Source organism: Pelodiscus sinensis, chromosome 30, assembly GCF_052426305.1.
Source record: "Pelodiscus sinensis isolate ZL-2025 chromosome 30, ASM5242630v1, whole genome shotgun sequence".
Taxonomy (NCBI): Eukaryota; Metazoa; Chordata; order Testudines; family Trionychidae; genus Pelodiscus; species Pelodiscus sinensis.
In genome coordinates this window covers 12,847,030-12,856,893 of record NC_143081.1, presented here as the reverse complement: position 1 = coordinate 12,856,893, position 9,864 = coordinate 12,847,030, and the positions used below count along the sequence as shown (strand labels likewise).

The following is a 9,864-nucleotide window of genomic DNA, read 5'->3' as shown; positions in this document are numbered from 1 at the left end:
GGGTCAGAAGGTTCTGATTTCTAGAAGTTTGTCAAAAGTTCATTCATTCATTCATTCATTCATTCATTCATTCATCCTAGGTTTCACGTCCCAATTTCCTAACAAGTTTGAAAGAGATCAGTTATTTCAAAGTACAAAAGATTAATTAAAAACAACTGAGGGTCATCTCTGGAAGTACAACAAAACAGTGATGACTTTCCTTCTGTCTAACCCTTCACACTAAGTCTACTTTTCCTTCACTGATTTCTCCAGTTCTGTGGAAAGAAGGTGTTTCCTACAGTTTTTCTCAGGGCTCCCTTCACCTCTTTGTTCCTCAGCGTGTATATTATGGGGTTCAACATTGGTGACACAATTATATTCATGAGGGAAATCATTTGATTACTCTCGGGGCTAGAGCTAGACTTGACACCCAGGTAGGTGATCAGTGCGAGTCCGTAGAACAAAGTCACCACCATAAAGTGGGAGGAGCAGGTGGAGAAGGCTTTACGCCTGCCCTCAGCCGACGGCACCTTGAGGACGGTGGAGATAATGAGAACATAGGATAGGATTATCAGTACAAAAGGGCCCATGATAAACACAACAGTCACAGTCAAAACCATGATCTCATTTTTGGATGTGTCAGCGCAGGCCATCTTCAACACTGGTGGGATTTCGCAGATGAAGTGGTGGATGCGGTTGGAGCCACAGAAGGGCAGGCTGAAGATCCACGTGATCTGAGCTACTTCCACCGAGATGCCAAAGAACCACGAAGCCCCCGCGAGCTGTGCACACGCCCTGCCACTCATGATGGTCGTGTAGTGCAAGGGCTGGCAAATGGCCACGTAGCGGTCATAGGCCATGGCTGCGAGGAGGCAGCATTCTGTGAGACCCATGATGGTGCTGACATACATCTGCGCCGCACAACCTGCAAGGGAGATGGTCTTTTCCTCCACCAGGAGGTGAACCAGCAGCTGAGGGGCCATACTGGAGGTGAAGAAGATTTCCAGGAAGGACAGGTTGACTAGAAAGAAATACATGGGGCTGTGGAGGGAGGCGTTCAGCTTTATCAGGAGGATAACGAGTAGGTTTCCCAACAGGGTAATTACATAGATGACCAGCAGCACCAGAAACAGAAGGATTTGCAGCTCCCCAAGGTAGGAAAACCCCACCAGGATGAGCTCGCCAGAGATGGTCTGGTTCTTGACGGGGATACTGTTGGAATAGGCCATCTGGAGAGGGGAGAAAGACAGAGAGTGAATCTTTGCATGTGAGTGACATAATTCATAGAGGTTTCATTTCTATTACTGCAGTTTTGCACGGAAATACGAAACTGGGCCACACCCTCTCCTAATGTCTACTGCGGTAGCTGTCGATAGATACTAGTCAATCTCTGGCAAGGTGGAACAGCTGGAGAGATGATTCTATGACCCCGGTGGAATTGCAATGGATCAGAATCTAATACATGGGCCCTAAAGGAGCAATTAGAGTTTATCCCCACAATGGGGGATTCCTTTTTGCAGTACCAAGGGGTTCTATTCATTTTTTCTCTAGTCACAGATGACACTAAACTCAGGGGAGACTTAGATATGTTTGAGGGCAGGGATAGGGTCCAGAGTGACCTAGATAAATAGGAGGATTGGGCCAAAAGAAATCTGATTAGGTTCAACAAGGACAAGTGTAAAGTCCTGCAATTTTGACGGAAGAATCCCAAACATGGTTACAGGCTGGGGACCGACTAGCTAAGTAGCAGTTCAACAGAAAAGGACCTGGGGATTAGAGTGGATGAGAATCTGGATATGAGTCAACAGCATGTACTTGTTGACAAGAAGGCTAATGGCATGTTGGGCTGCATTAGGAGGAACATTCCCAACCGATCTAGATAATTGAGTATTTCTGTATATTCAACTCTATTGCGTCCACTACAGAAAGGATGTGGATGCATTGGAGAGGGTCCAGCAGAGGGCAATCAAAATGATGAGGGGGCTGGAGCAGATGACCTACAAAGAAAGGCTGAGGTATTTGGCTTGTTTAGTCTGCGGAACAGAGGGGTGACAGGGGATTTGATAGCAGCCTTCAACTTCCTGAAGGGAGGTTCCAAAGAGGATGGAGAGAGGCTGTTCTCAGATGGTGGCAGATGGCAGAACGAGGAGCAATGGTCTCAATTTACAGTGGGGGAGGTCTAGGTTAGATATTAGGGAAAACTATTTCCCCAGGAGGGTGGGAAAGCACTGGGATGGGTTCCCTAGGGAGGGGGTGGAATCTCCATTCCCTAGAGGTGTTTTAAGTCCCGGCATGACCAAGCCCTGGCTGGGATGATTGAGTTGGGTTGGTCCTGCTTTGGGCAGGGGGCTGGACTCAACGACTCCTGAGGTCTCTGCCAGCCTTCGGATTCTGTGATTCTATAATTCACATAAAGAATATTCCAGTTGTGTCCTATTCACATTCACAAAGCATGTGGAATGCCCCATCCCACTTGGTGTCTCAATATCGAAAACCAGTGTCAGGGCCAAAACTGAAAAGTTCTATCAACACCAGTGTTTTCTCCTGGAAAACATCGATCTGGATCAAACCATTTTTTCAGCAGTAATTCTAACTGATTGATTGATTGGCTGACATTTGCGTCTTCTCTACATCGGTGGAGACGTTTACTCCCCATAGACTAACATAGCAGGGCACAGATTTTCCAATAAGTTCTTTGACTGCATTGGAAGCAAATTTTTATTTCAGAAGGTTGAGAAAGCTACGGGGGGAAGCTGTTCTAGAGTTGATTTTAACAAACAGGGAGGAACGGGTCGAGAATTTGAACATGGAAGACAGCTTAGGAGAAAGTGAGCATGAAATCATAGAGTTCATGTTTCCAAGGAACGGGAGAAGGGAGAGCAGCAATATAGGGACAGTGGATTTCAGGAAGGCAGATTTTAGTAAACTCAGGGAGCTGGTAGGTAAGGTCCCATCAGAAGCAAGAATAAAAGGAAAAACAAGTGAAGAGAGTTGGCAGTTTTTCAAAGGCCCAAAAGCATGCTATTCTGCGAAGGAAAGATAAAAAGTCTGGCAAAAGACCTCCTTGGCTTATCCAGGAGATCTTGCATGATCTAAAGATCAAAAAGGAGTCCTCTGATAAGTAGAAACTAGGTCAAAATACAAAGGATGAACATAAGCCAACACTGCAGTTGTGGAGGAGCAAGATTAGAAAGGCAAAGGGAGAAAATAAGCTCTAACGAGCTACAGGCATAAAGGGTAACAAGAAGACTTCTATAAATATATTAGAAGCAAGAGGAAGACGAAGGACTGGGCAGGCCCATTCCTCAGTGAGGAGTGAGAAACAGTAACAGGAAACTTGGAAATGGCAGAGGTGCTTAATGACTTCTTTGTTTCGGTCTTCACCAAAAAGTCGGATGAAGGAATGCCTAACAAAGTGAATGCCAGTAGGAAGGTGGTAGGTGTAGAAGATAAAATGAAAAAAAAAAAAACAGTTAAAAATACATAAATAAACGTCTTCAAGGGTCTGATGAAATGTATCCTAGAATACTCAAGGAGCTGATAGAGGATGTATATGAGCCTTTAGCTATCATCTTTGGAAAGTCTGAAAAAGATCGTAGAGATTCCAGAAGATTGGAAAAGGGCAAATCTAATACCCATCAATAAAAAGGGAAATAAGAACAAGTCAGGAAACTACAAATCAGTCAGTTTAACTTCTGTGCCAGGGAAGATAATGGAGCAAGTAATTAAGGAAATTGTCTGTAAACACTTGGAAAGTGGCAAGGTGATAGGGAACAGCCAGCATGGATTTGTTAAGAACAAATCATGTCAAACCAATCTGATACATTTCTTTGATAGGATAACAAGTCTTGCGGATAAGGAAAAAGCATGGATGTGGTATACCTAGACTTTCATAACATATTTGATACAGTCTTGCATGACCTTCTTATAAATAAACTAGGGAAATACAACCTGGATAGGGCTACTGTAAGGTGGGTGCATAATTGGCTGGATAACCATTCTCAGAGAGTAGTTATTAATGGTTCACAATCCTGTTGGAAGAGCAGAACAAGTGTGGTTCCCTCAGGGGTCGGTTTTGGGACCAGTTCTGTTCCATATCTTCATCAACAATATAGATATTGGCATAGAGAGTACGCTTATTAAATTTGCAGTTGATACCAAGCTGGGAGGGGTTGCAACTGCTTTGGAGGACAGGGTCAGAATTCAAAATGAGCTGGACAAATTGGAGAAATGGCCTCAGGTAAAGAGGATGAAGTTCAATAAGGACAAATGCAAAGTGCTCCACTTAGGAAGGAACAATCAGTTTCACACACACAGAATGGGAAGTGACTGTCTAGGAAGGGGTATTGCAGGAAGAGATCTAGGGGTCATACAAGCTATATATGAGTCAACATTGCGACACTGTTGCAAAAAGCAAACATGATTCTGAGATGCATTAAAAGGAGTGTGGTGAGCAAGACTCGAGAAGTCATTCTTCCACTCTACTCTGTGCTGATTAGGCCTTAATTGGAGTAGTGTGTCCAGTTCTGGGCACCACATTTCAAGAAAGATGTGGAGAAATTGGAGAGGATCCAGAGAAGAGCAACAAGAATGATGAAAGGTCTAGAGAACATGACCTATGAGGGAAGACAGAAAGGTTTGTGTAGTTTAGAAAAGAGAAGACTGAGAAGGGACATGAGTAGTTTTCAAGTACCTAAAAGGGTGTTACAAGGATGCGAGAGATAAATTGTTCTCCTTGGCCACTGATGAAAGGACAAGAAACAATGGGCTTAAACTGCAGCAAGGGAGGTTTAGGTTGGACATTAGGAAAAACTTCCTTCTTGTCAGGGTGGTTAAATGCTGGAATAAATTGCCCAGGGAGGTTGTGGAATCCCCATCTCTGGAGATATTTAAGAGTAGGTTAGATAAATGTCTATCAGGGATGGTCTAGACAGAATTTGGTCCTGTCATGAGGGCAGGGGACTGGATTCGATGACCTCGCAAGGTCTCTTCCAGGTCTAGTGTTCTATGGTCCTTTGATAAGGAAGAAGGTCTGGGCAGATTCTTGTCACTGGTATTAGCGTGACATTTTCAGAGCTCCGAAAGTCCTCTGAACGCATCACAAACGCAACACAAAGAATTATGACTTGGTGATGGTCGTGTGTGTCTCATCTGTCACTCTAGTGGGCATCTGGGACTAGAACGTCACCCGGTGTAAATTAGCATCACATCTAAAAGGCAAGACTTTGACGTAGCCTGTGACAGTTGTATTAGCTGAATATTCAAAAGCTTCAGAGGGTAGCCGAGTTAGTCTGTAACAGGAAAAACTCCAGCCATCTGAAGAAGTGGGTTGTGCCCATGAAGGCTCATGATACCATCTACATGCTTTGTTAGTCTATAAAGTGCTACCAGACTATTTTTTTGTTTTTTAAGTTATTAGATGAATAGATTCAGAGACCCATAGATCATTTGATGTACTGCTAAGTGGACTGGCAGAGATAGATAGATAGATAGATAGATAGATAGATAGATAGATAGATAGATAGATAGAGGGGGTGTGTGGGGATAGATAGATAGATAGATAGATAGATAGATAGATAGATAGATAGATAGATAGATAGATAGATTTGAACACACTCACAACCCATGTGCTCAGACACACAGTAAGTGATGTGGTTTTGCAGACAGGGGTACGAAACTGACCGACATCCTTGAGCGAATGGCTGGCGTTTCGTTCATTCATTCTCAGCCTACCTTATTTGAGCAGAGCGGTTCCACCTCCTCACTGCAGGTGCTAAATGTGCTGAGGGAACAGGGGGTTTTATTTCCTTCCCTGGCTTCTGGGACTCAGTCCCTGGAGGACATGCCTTGCCCTGTTCCCCACACGAAGAGCAGCCCCGCCTGGAACTGCAAGAAAACAAGACTCCCCCAGCCAGTCATGTCAGAGGAGACTGTAACATTGTCCCCTTCAGTGTCATCAGCCCCATCCCCAGCTGGGCTTCTAGAGGAAATTCACTCTGGGAGTTACCGACTGGGGTAAATTCTGGGTCACTTTCTTCAAGGAGAAGGAGGGATGATCTGTCCCAGACAACCCAAGTCAGAGAGTCAGGGGCAGGAGCCACCCCTGGGGCTCGTGGCTGCAGGTCCCTGACGTTCAGACTCTGGGCCTTACTCTAGTCTCAGAGCCACGATTTGAACCCAAGAGCTCTGACTCCCAGCCCCACCCGCTCTAACCATTACACCCCACTGCCCTGACAGAGCTGGGCACAGACTCCAGGAGACCTCACTCCCAGCCCCCCTGCCCTGCCCACAGGGCCCATTTCCCACCCTGAGGGCCAGCCCCACAGCCCAGAGCAGTCAGAGGGACGGGTCCTTTGGGCTCCAGTGAGTTTGCAGCGGGACCAGAACCAGGGCGAGCTCCCAGAGGCAACAGACTGAACTCAGAGTGGGAGCAGAGGGGCTGGAGGCCAGTGTGGCAGGGAGTGGGGGGGATGGCTCAGCTGGCAGCTCTCTCATGTCTCAGACCCACTGAGCCAGCAGTCACCCCGCAGGTGGCCTCCAGGCCCACGGGCCAGGCGAGAGCGTCGGCCGGCTGCCCATGGAGGGACTGTATCCGCTGTAGCATCGGGTGCTCACTGCAGGGGCCGGGCCGGGACTGACTGGTGGTCGCTTGTGGGGCAGCTGCTCCTGTTTGGGCAACGAGGCCTTGGCCTGACGCTCGCGGCGTCCGCTGCTCTTGGGGGTGCCTGGGAGCCAGGACAGGAGTGAGACGCAGCGGGTGGGGAGGTCTCCTGTTGGACAGACTTCTGTCTGCCCCGGCGAGACAAGATACCAGCCTCTCCCCCCCGCTCGAATGTCTCTGTCCAGGCCATCGGTCTCTGGTGTTTCCGAGGCAAATTCATCACCCTTTGCTATGTGTGACTATCATCATTGCATAAGCTACACACACACACAGATACACACAGACATACACACAGACAGACACACACACATACATATACAAACACACACATGCACATACAGATACATACACACATATACAAACACACACACATACATACACAAACACATACACATGCACAGACAGACACACACATACACATACATATACAAACACATACACATGCACATACAGATACATACACACATATGCAAACACACACACATACATACACAAACACATACACACATATGCAAACACACACACATACATACACAAACACATACACATGCACAGCCACACATATATGTGTACACACACACACACACACACACACACACACACACAGAGTTTCTCTGTTACATAAATTGTTCTTTCCTTCCTGCCGTTAGTGTTGGTTTCGCAGTGTTACGTGACATTGTCCATTTTGTCTCCCAGATCTGCCCCGTCCCCATCACTTCGGGGGGAGCTGAGTTAGTCTGCAACTGGAAAAATTAAAAAAAACCACTGAATGGTCCTGCAGCACCTTAGAGACTCACAAAACATGTCGCTGGGATCGTGAGCTTTCGTGGGCACAGCCCACTTCTTCAGATGGCTGGAGCGTTAAAAGTCCAGACCCAAGAATAAATAAGGGAAGGGGGGAGGAAGGGAAAAAGAAAAAAGTGACCTGGAGTGTTCTAGTTACAAGAGGCTGATAAGAACAAGAAATCCCCCTTGTCTGGTGGGTTAAGCCGTAAGGCTGTGGGAGGCGTGTGTGAGCCAGCCAATGTCTTTATTCATATCTCTCTGATAGGAATCAGACTTGTGAATGAAGTTAAGTTCCAACCCTTCCCTGTGTATTTAGGACCGGGCTCACTAAGGACGTTTCTCTTTTCTCTCCAGGCTGAAATAGTCTCCGGGCCCGTGTGAGGAGAGTTAACACAACGTGACTCAGAGCAGGCCGGATGGGATGATCCAGAGACCTTTGACCTTCCCTGCCCTGCCTCTTGACCAACGGGCCGTGCCCCCGTGAGATGCGCCCGTCAGTGTTCGGGGAGAGGCAGCCACAGAGCTGGGAGAGGCGAATCTCACAGACAAACATGCGGAGTCTCGAGGCGCCAAGCAGCCCCAGGCGCAGGGCAGGAACGGTCTCCTGTGTGCCAGGGACACCGACGCCAGCTCGGCAGGGAAACGCTGTTGGCAACAGCGTAAAGACGGTTGCTTCATCCTTTTTGCTCTGCAGGAAATGTCTCTGCCGGAGCCCAGGGGGGGCCGGTTCTGCCCCCACAGGGGAATCGTTTGTGTCCTTCTTCCCCGGACACCGATCGAATCTTTGGTCTGACTCCCATCAACCCCTGAGACTCGCGTCTCTCCTGGAGCTCCTCAGCCCTCAGCCCCTTTGCAACTCAAGCCCAGGGTGAGCTGTGTGGGGTAGAAATTGACCAAGGGCCAAGCCAGGCCCAGGCCCGGCTCTTGCCCTGGCCCCACGCACGCCCACAGGACACAGACCCCAGCCAACACAGAGGGACATTACGCATTCAATAGAGTAAACTCTTGCACGGTTGGAGAGATGAGTTCCCCTGGGTTTAATTAACCTTCCGAGCTGCTCTGAGGCTGAGGATTGCCTCTGAGAACAGGGAAATGCCCTGTGCTGCATGATTAAGACAGGCCAACAGTGCAGGAACTGAAAAATCAAAGTCTGATCATCACTTGATCCTTCCCTACCCTCCACCCATAACCGGGGTTCTCTGAATGTTTAAGTCAAGCGAAGTTTGGGTTTGTTTGCGGTTTGTTTTGTTTTTTGGAAAACAAAAGGAAAATGTACGTGCTTTATGCAACTGGTTTTATTGGCCAAGAATGACAGAAAAAAAGAAGTGCGTATTCATGAGAGTAGGAGCGTGATTCAAACATTTCACAGAGCTTGCTGGGCGACCATATTTGCAGCTGTTCTGACTTTTTCTGGAATACAGGGAGGTTTCGCCCCTTCCCTCGCTCCGTGCAGCAACATGCAGTTGGCCATGTGCAAAGCAACCTGTTCTCAAGTCCATGCCAGCCCATTGCGACGGACTGTCCCTGTGCGTTGTTGATGGATATTGCAAAAAGCATCCTGTGGAACTCCTTGCCAGAGGATGTTGTAAAGACCAGGATTTTAACAGGGTTCAAAAAAGAGGTAGATAGATTCATGGAAGCTAGGTCATCAATGGCTAGTAGCCAGGGTGGAGAGGGATAGCATCCCTACCCTCTGTTGGTCAGAAGATGGGAATGGGCAACAGGGGAGGAATCACTCAATGATTTCCTCTTGTGTTCACTCCCCCTGACGTTGGCCACTGTCGGCCGACAGGACGCTGGGCTGGATGGACCTTTGGTCTGACCCGGTCTGGCCGTTCTTATGTTCTTATGTACTGGGAATTGGAGATGTTGAAACACAAATGGGCCATCTATGGAGAAGAATGGAACCTGTGGGAGAAAGACTTCCTCTCCTCGGGCACGTCCAGTCAACACGGTGGCTTTTATGGTGGGGGGTTTCAAAGATGTCATGCGAAGACTTTGAACCCTGGAATCCCAGGGCCGGCAGAGACCTCAGGAGTCACTGAGTCCAGCCCCCCATCCAAAGCAGGACCAACCCCGACTACAAAGTCTGGGAGCATCCAACTTTCCTGGAAGCCTGGTCGGAAATCCAGCTTCCAATGTCCAGTTCTGTGGTGGCACCGCACTAGGATTGGTGATGTAAGCCAGCATCATGGGCTTGGGGCCTTTGGGGGGTGAGGGGTTGGCTGGCCACCATTCCTGACCCTGGCCTGAGTTTGGTGGGGGAAGACCAGGGGTTGTTGGGAGAGAGGGCTCACCTTACCCAACCTGTGCTCTGTGGGGGAGTGAGAGGGCCGGGCGCCTTACCCCCGCCCTGGCCTGAGCTGAAGGGAGGCACCTTCCCCTGACCCAGCCTAAGCTCGTAGTGGTGGTGGGTGTTATGGGGCATATCCCTGGCC

The 9,864-nt window shown here is 48.2% G+C and overlaps 1 pseudogene; it reads right to left on the bottom strand.

The window, feature by feature from the left end:
• Positions 1-206: 206 nt before the first annotated feature.
• Positions 207-1,208, bottom strand: LOC102450915 (olfactory receptor 10A4-like; annotated as a pseudogene).
• Positions 1,209-9,864: the final 8,656 nt, after the last annotated feature.